This window comes from Condylostylus longicornis, unplaced genomic scaffold, assembly GCF_029603195.1.
Source record: "Condylostylus longicornis isolate FDR11 unplaced genomic scaffold, ASM2960319v2 ptg000126l, whole genome shotgun sequence".
NCBI classification, from domain to species: domain Eukaryota; kingdom Metazoa; phylum Arthropoda; class Insecta; order Diptera; family Dolichopodidae; genus Condylostylus; species Condylostylus longicornis.
Window position 1 is genome coordinate 248386 of NW_026578094.1, and position 6593 is coordinate 254978.

The window sequence follows — 6593 nt, forward strand, 5'->3', positions numbered from 1 at the left end:
TTAGTAGTGTAATAAGCACATTCTTATTAATTCCGCAACTATGATGTTGTATTAGTAAAATTCATAATTTAATTAGTGCAATAGGCACAATCCTATAAATACATATGTTCTTGTTATTGTGTGTTTCAATAGTATATTGTATGTAGCAATCAATGTAAACAAAACAAATACTTAGTAATCATGTGAATTACAGTATAAGCAATGTAGAGAACATTTCGTCGGCAATTTCTTCATGCCTCTGTAGCTCAGTTGGTAGAGCGTCCGCTTAGAAAGCGGTAGGTCAGTGTTCGAGTCCAGTTCGAGGAGAAAAAATTTTTTTAATGAATTTTTCTGCCTTTAACTCGTTTCTTTGATTACGTCATCCATCTGTTCTGCAGTTGCATGAAGAAATTTCCATTAAGATAAATTAGTAGTGTAATAAGCATATTCTTATTAATTCCGCAACTATGATGTTGTATTAGTAAAATTCATAATTTAATTAGTGCAATAGGCACAATCCTATAAATACATATGTTCTTGTTATTGTGTGTTTCAATAGTAGATTGTATGTAGCAATCAATGTAAACAAAACAAATACTTAGTAATCATGTGAATTACAGTATAAGCAATGTAGAGAACATTTCGTCGGCAATTTCTTCATGCCTCTGTAGCTCAGTTGGTAGAGCGTCCGCCTAGAAAGCGGTAGGTCACTGGTTCGAGTCCAGTTCGAGGAGAAAAAATTTTTTTAATGAATTTTTCTGCCTTTAACTCGTTCCTTTGATTACGTCATCCATCTGTTCTGCAGTTGCATGAAGAAATTTCCATTAAGATAAATTAGTAGTGTAATAAGCACATTTTTATTAATTCCGCAACTATGATGTTGTATTAGTAAAATTCATAATTTAATTAGTGCAATAGGCACAATCCTATAAATACATATGTTCTTGTTATTGTGTGTTTCAATAGTAGATTGCATGTAGCAATCAATGTAAACAAAACAAATACTTAGTAATCATGTGAATTACAGTATAAGCAATGTAGAGAACATTTCGTCGGCAATTTCTTCATGCCTCTGTAGCTCAGTTGGTAGAGCGTCCGCCTAAAAAGCGGTAGGTCACTGTTTGAGTCCAGTTCGAGGAGAAAAAATTTTTTTAATGAATTTTTCTGCCTTTAACTCGTTCCTTTGATTACGTCATCCATCTGTTCTGCAGTTGCATGAAGAAATTTCCATTAAGATAAATTGGTAGTGTAATAAGCACATTCTTATTAATTCCGCAACTATGATGTTGTATTAGTAAAATTCGTAACTTAATTAGTGCAATAGGCACAATCCTATAAATACATATGTTTTTGTTATTGTGTGTTTCAATAGTAGATTGTATGTAGCAATCAAAGTAAACAAAACAAATACTTAGTAATCATGTGAGTTACAGTATAAGCAATGTAGAGAACATTTCGTCGGGAATTTCTTCATGCCTCTGTAGCTCAGTTGGTAGAGCGTCCGCCTAGAAAGCGGTAGGTCACTGGTTCGAGTCCAGTTCGAGGAGAAAAAATTTTTTTAATGAATTTTCTGCCTTTAACTCGTTCCTTTGATTACGTCATCCATCTGTTCTGCAGTTGCATGAAGAAATTTCCATTAAGATAAATTAGTAGTGTAATAAGCACATTCTTATTAATTCCGCAATTATGATGTTGTATTAGTAAAATTCATAATTTAATTAGTGCAATAGGCACAATCCTATAAATACATATGTTCTTGTTATTGTGTGTTTCAATAGTAGATTGTATGTAGCAATCAATGTAAACAAAACAAATACCTAGTAATCATGTGAATTACAGTATAAGCAATGTAGAGAACATTTCGTCGGCAATTTCTTCATGCCTCTGTAGCTCAGTTGGTAGAGCGTCCGTCTAGAAAGCGGTAGGTCACTGTTCGAGTTCAGTTCGAGGAGAAAAAATTTTTTTAATGAATTTTTCTGCCTTTAACTCGTTCCTTTGATTACGTCATCCATCTGTTCTGCAGTTGCATGAAGAAATTTCCATTAAGATAAATTAGTAGTGTAATAAGCATATTCTTATTAATTCCGCAACTATGATGTTGTATTAGTAAAATTCATAATTTAATTAGTGCAATAGGCACAATCCTATAAATACATATGTTCTTGTTATTGTGTGTTTCAATAGTAGATTGCATGTAGCAATCAATGTAAACAAAACAAATACTTAGTAATCATGTGAATTACAGTATAAGCAATGTAGAGAACATTTCGTCGGCAATTTCTCCATGCCTCTGTAGCTCAGTTGGTAGAGCGTCCGCCTAGAAAGCGGTAGGTCACTAGTTCGAGTCCAGTTCGAGTAGAAAAAATTTTTTTAATGAATTTTCTGCCTTTAACTCGTTCCTTTGATTACGTCATCCATCTGTTCTGCAGTTGCATGAAGAAATTTCCATTAAGATAAATTAGTAGTGTAATAAGCATATTCTTATTAATTCCGCAACTATGATGTTGTATTAGTAAAATTCATAATTTAATTAGTGCAATAGGCACAATCCTATAAATACATATGTTCTTGTTATTGTGTGTTTCAATAGTAGATTGTATGTAGCAATCAATGTAAACAAAACAAATACTTAGTAATCATGTGAATTACAGTATAAGCAATGTAGAGAACATTTCGTCGGCAATTTCTCCATGCCTCTGTAGCTCAGTTGGTAGAGCGTCCGCCTAGAAAGCGGTAGGTCACTAGTTCGAGTCCAGTTCGAGTAGAAAAAATTTTTTTAATGAATTTTCTGCCTTTAACTCGTTCCTTTGATTACGTCATCCATCTGTTCTGCAGTTGCATGAAGAAATTTCCATTAAGATAAATTAGTAGTGTAATAAGCACATTCTTATTAATTCCGGAACTATGATGTTGTATTAGTAAAATTCATAATTTAATTAGTGCAATAGGCACAATCCTATAAATACATATGTTCTTGTTATTGTGTGTTTCAATAGTAGATTGCATGTAGCAATCAATGTAAACAAAACAAATACTTAGTAATCATGTGAATTACAGTATAAGCAATGTAGAGAACATTTCGTCGGCAATTTCTCCATGCCTCTGTAGCTCAGTTGGTAGAGCGTCCGCCTAGAAAGCGGTAGGTCACTAGTTCGAGTCCAGTTCGAGTAGAAAAAATTTTTTTAATGAATTTTCTGCCTTTAACTCGTTCCTTTGATTACGTCATCCATCTGTTCTGCAGTTGCATGAAGAAATTTCCATTAAGATAAATTAGTAGTGTAATAAGCACATTCTTATTAATTCCGGAACTATGATGTTGTATTAGTAAAATTCATAATTTAATTAGTGCAATAGGCACAATCCTATAAATACATATGTTCTTGTTATTGTGTGTTTCAATAGTAGATTGCATGTAGCAATCAATGTAAACAAAACAAATACTTAGTAATCATGTGAATTACAGTATAAGCAATGTAGAAAACATTTCGTCGGCAATTTCTCCATGCCTCTGTAGCTCAGTTGGTAGAGCGTCCGCCTAGAAAGCGGTAGGTCACTAGTTCGAGTCCAGTTCGAGTAGAAAAAATTTTTTTAATGAATTTTCTGCCTTTAACTCGTTCCTTTGATTACGTCATCCATCTGTTCTGCAGTTGCATGAAGAAATTTCCATTAAGATAAATTAGTAGTGTAATAAGCATATTCTTATTAATTCCGCAACTATGATGTTGTATTAGTAAAATTCATAATTTAATTAGTGCAATAGGCACAATCCTATAAATACATATGTTCTTGTTATTGTGTGTTTCAATAGTAGATTGTATGTAGCAATCAATGTAAACAAAACAAATACTTAGTAATCATGTGAATTACAGTATAAGCAATGTAGAGAACATTTCGTCGGCAATTTCTTCATGCCTCTGTAGCTCAGTTGGTAGAGCGTCCGCCTAGAAAGCGGTAGGTCACTGGTTCGAGTCCAGTTCGAGGAGAAAAAATTTTTTTAATGAATTTTTCTGCCTTTAACTCGTTCCTTTGATTACGTCATCCGTCTGTTCTGCAGTTGCATGAAGAACTTTCCATTAAGATAAATTAGTAGTGTAATAAGCACATTCTTATTAATTCCGCAACTATGATGTTGTATTAGTAAAATTCATAATTTAATTAGTGCAATAGGCACAATCCTATAAATACATATGTTCTTGTTATTGTGTGTTTCAATAGTAGATTGCATGTAGCAATCAATGTAAACAAAACAAATACTTAGTAATCATGTGAATTACAGTATAAGCAATGTAGAGAACATTTCGTCGGCAATTTCTTCATGCCTCTGTAGCTCAGTTGGTAGAGCGTCCGCCTAGAAAGCGGTAGGTCACTGGTTCGAGTCCAGTTCGAGGAGAAAAAATTTTTTTAATGAATTTTTCTGCCTTTAACTCGTTCCTTTGATTACGTCATCCGTCTGTTCTGCAGTTGCATGAAGAAATTTCCATTAAGATAAATTAGTAGTGTAATAAGCACATTCTTATTAATTCCGCAACTATGATGTTGTATTAGTAAAATTCATAATTTAATTAGTGCAATAGGCACAATCCTATAAATACATATGTTCTTGTTATTGTGTGTTTCAATAGTAGATTGCATGTAGCAATCAATGTAAACAAAACAAATACTTAGTAATCATGTGAATTACAGTATAAGCAATGTAGAGAACATTTCGTCGGGAATTTCTTCATGCCTCTGTAGCTCAGTTGGTAGAGCGTCCGCCTAGAAAGCGGTAGGTCACTAGTTCGAGTCCAGTTCGAGGAGAAAAAATTTTTTTAATGAATTTTCTGCCTTTAACTCGTTCCTTTGATTACGTCATCCATCTGTTCTGCAGTTGCATGAAGAAATTTCCATTAAGATAAATTAGTAGTGTAATAAGCACATTCTTATTAATTCCGCAATTATGATGTTGTATTAGTAAAATTCATAATTTAATTAGTGCAATAGGCACAATCCTATAAATACATATGTTCTTGTTATTGTGTGTTTCAATAGTAGGTTGTATGTAGCAATCAATGTAAACAAAACAAATACTTAGTAATCATGTGAATTACAGTATAAGCAATGTAGAGAACATTTCGTCGGCAATTTCTTCATGCCTCTGTAGCTCAGTTGGTAGAGCGTCCGCCTAGAAAGCGGTAGGTCACTGTTCGAGTCCAGTTCGAGGAGAAAAAATTTTTTTAATGAATTTTTCTGCCTTTAACTCGTTCCTTTGATTACGTCATCCATCTGTTCTGCAGTTGCATGAAGAAATTTCCATTAAGATAAATTAGTAGTGTAATAAGCATATTCTTATTAATTCCGCAACTATGATGTTGTATTAGTAAAATTCATAATTTAATTAGTGCAATAGGCACAATCCTATAAATACATATGTTCTTGTTATTGTGTGTTTCAATAGTAGATTGTATGTAGCAATCAATGTAAACAAAACAAATACTTAGTAATCATGTGAATTACAGTATAAGCAATGTAGAGAACATTTCGTCGGCAATTTCTTCATGCCTCTGTAGCTCAGTTGGTAGAGCGTCCGCCTAGAAAGCGGTAGGTCACTAGTTCGAGTCCAGTTCGAGTAGAAAAAATTTTTTTAATGAATTTTCTGCCTTTAACTCGTTCCTTTGATTACGTCATCCATCTGTTCTGCAGTTGCATGAAGAAATTTCGATTATGATAAATTAGTAGTGTAATAAGCACATTCTTATTAATTCCGGAACTATGATGTTGTATTAGTAAAATTCATAATTTAATTAGTGCAATAGGCACAATCCTATAAATACATATGTTCTTGTTATTGTGTGTTTCAATAGTAGATTGCATGTAGCAATCAATGTAAACAAAACAAATACTTAGTAATCATGTGAATTACAGTATAAGCAATGTAGAGAACATTTCGTCGGCAATTTCTTCATGCCTCTGTAGCTCAGTTGGTAGAGCGTCCGCCTAGAAAGCGGTAGGTCACTGGTTCGAGTCCAGTTCGAGGAGAAAAAATTTTTTTAATGAATTTTTCTGCCTTTAACTCGTTCCTTTGATTACGTCATCCATCTGTTCTGCAGTTGCATGAAGAAATTTCCATTAAGATAAATTAGTAGTGTAATAAGCACATTCTTATTAATTCCGCAACTATGATGTTGTATTAGTAAAATTCATAATTTAATTAGTGCAATAGGCACAATCCTATAAATACATATGCTCTTGCTATTGTGTGTTTCAATAGTAGATTGTATGTAGCAATCAATGTAAACAAAACAAATACTTAGTAATCATGTGAATTACAGTATAAGCAATGTAGAGAAAATTTCGTCGGCAATTTCTTCATGCCTCTGTGGCTCAGTTGGTAGAGCGTCCGCCTAGAAAGCGGTAGGTCACTGGTTCGAGTCCAGTTCGAGGAGAAAAAATTTTTTTAATGAATTTTTCTGCCTTTAACTCGTTCCTTTGATTACGTCATCCATCTGTTCTGCAGTTGCATGAAGAAATTTCCATTAAGATAAATTAGTAGTGTAATAACCACATTCTTATTAATTCCGCAATTATGATGTTGTATTAGTAAAATTCATAATTTAATTAGTGCATTAGGCACAATC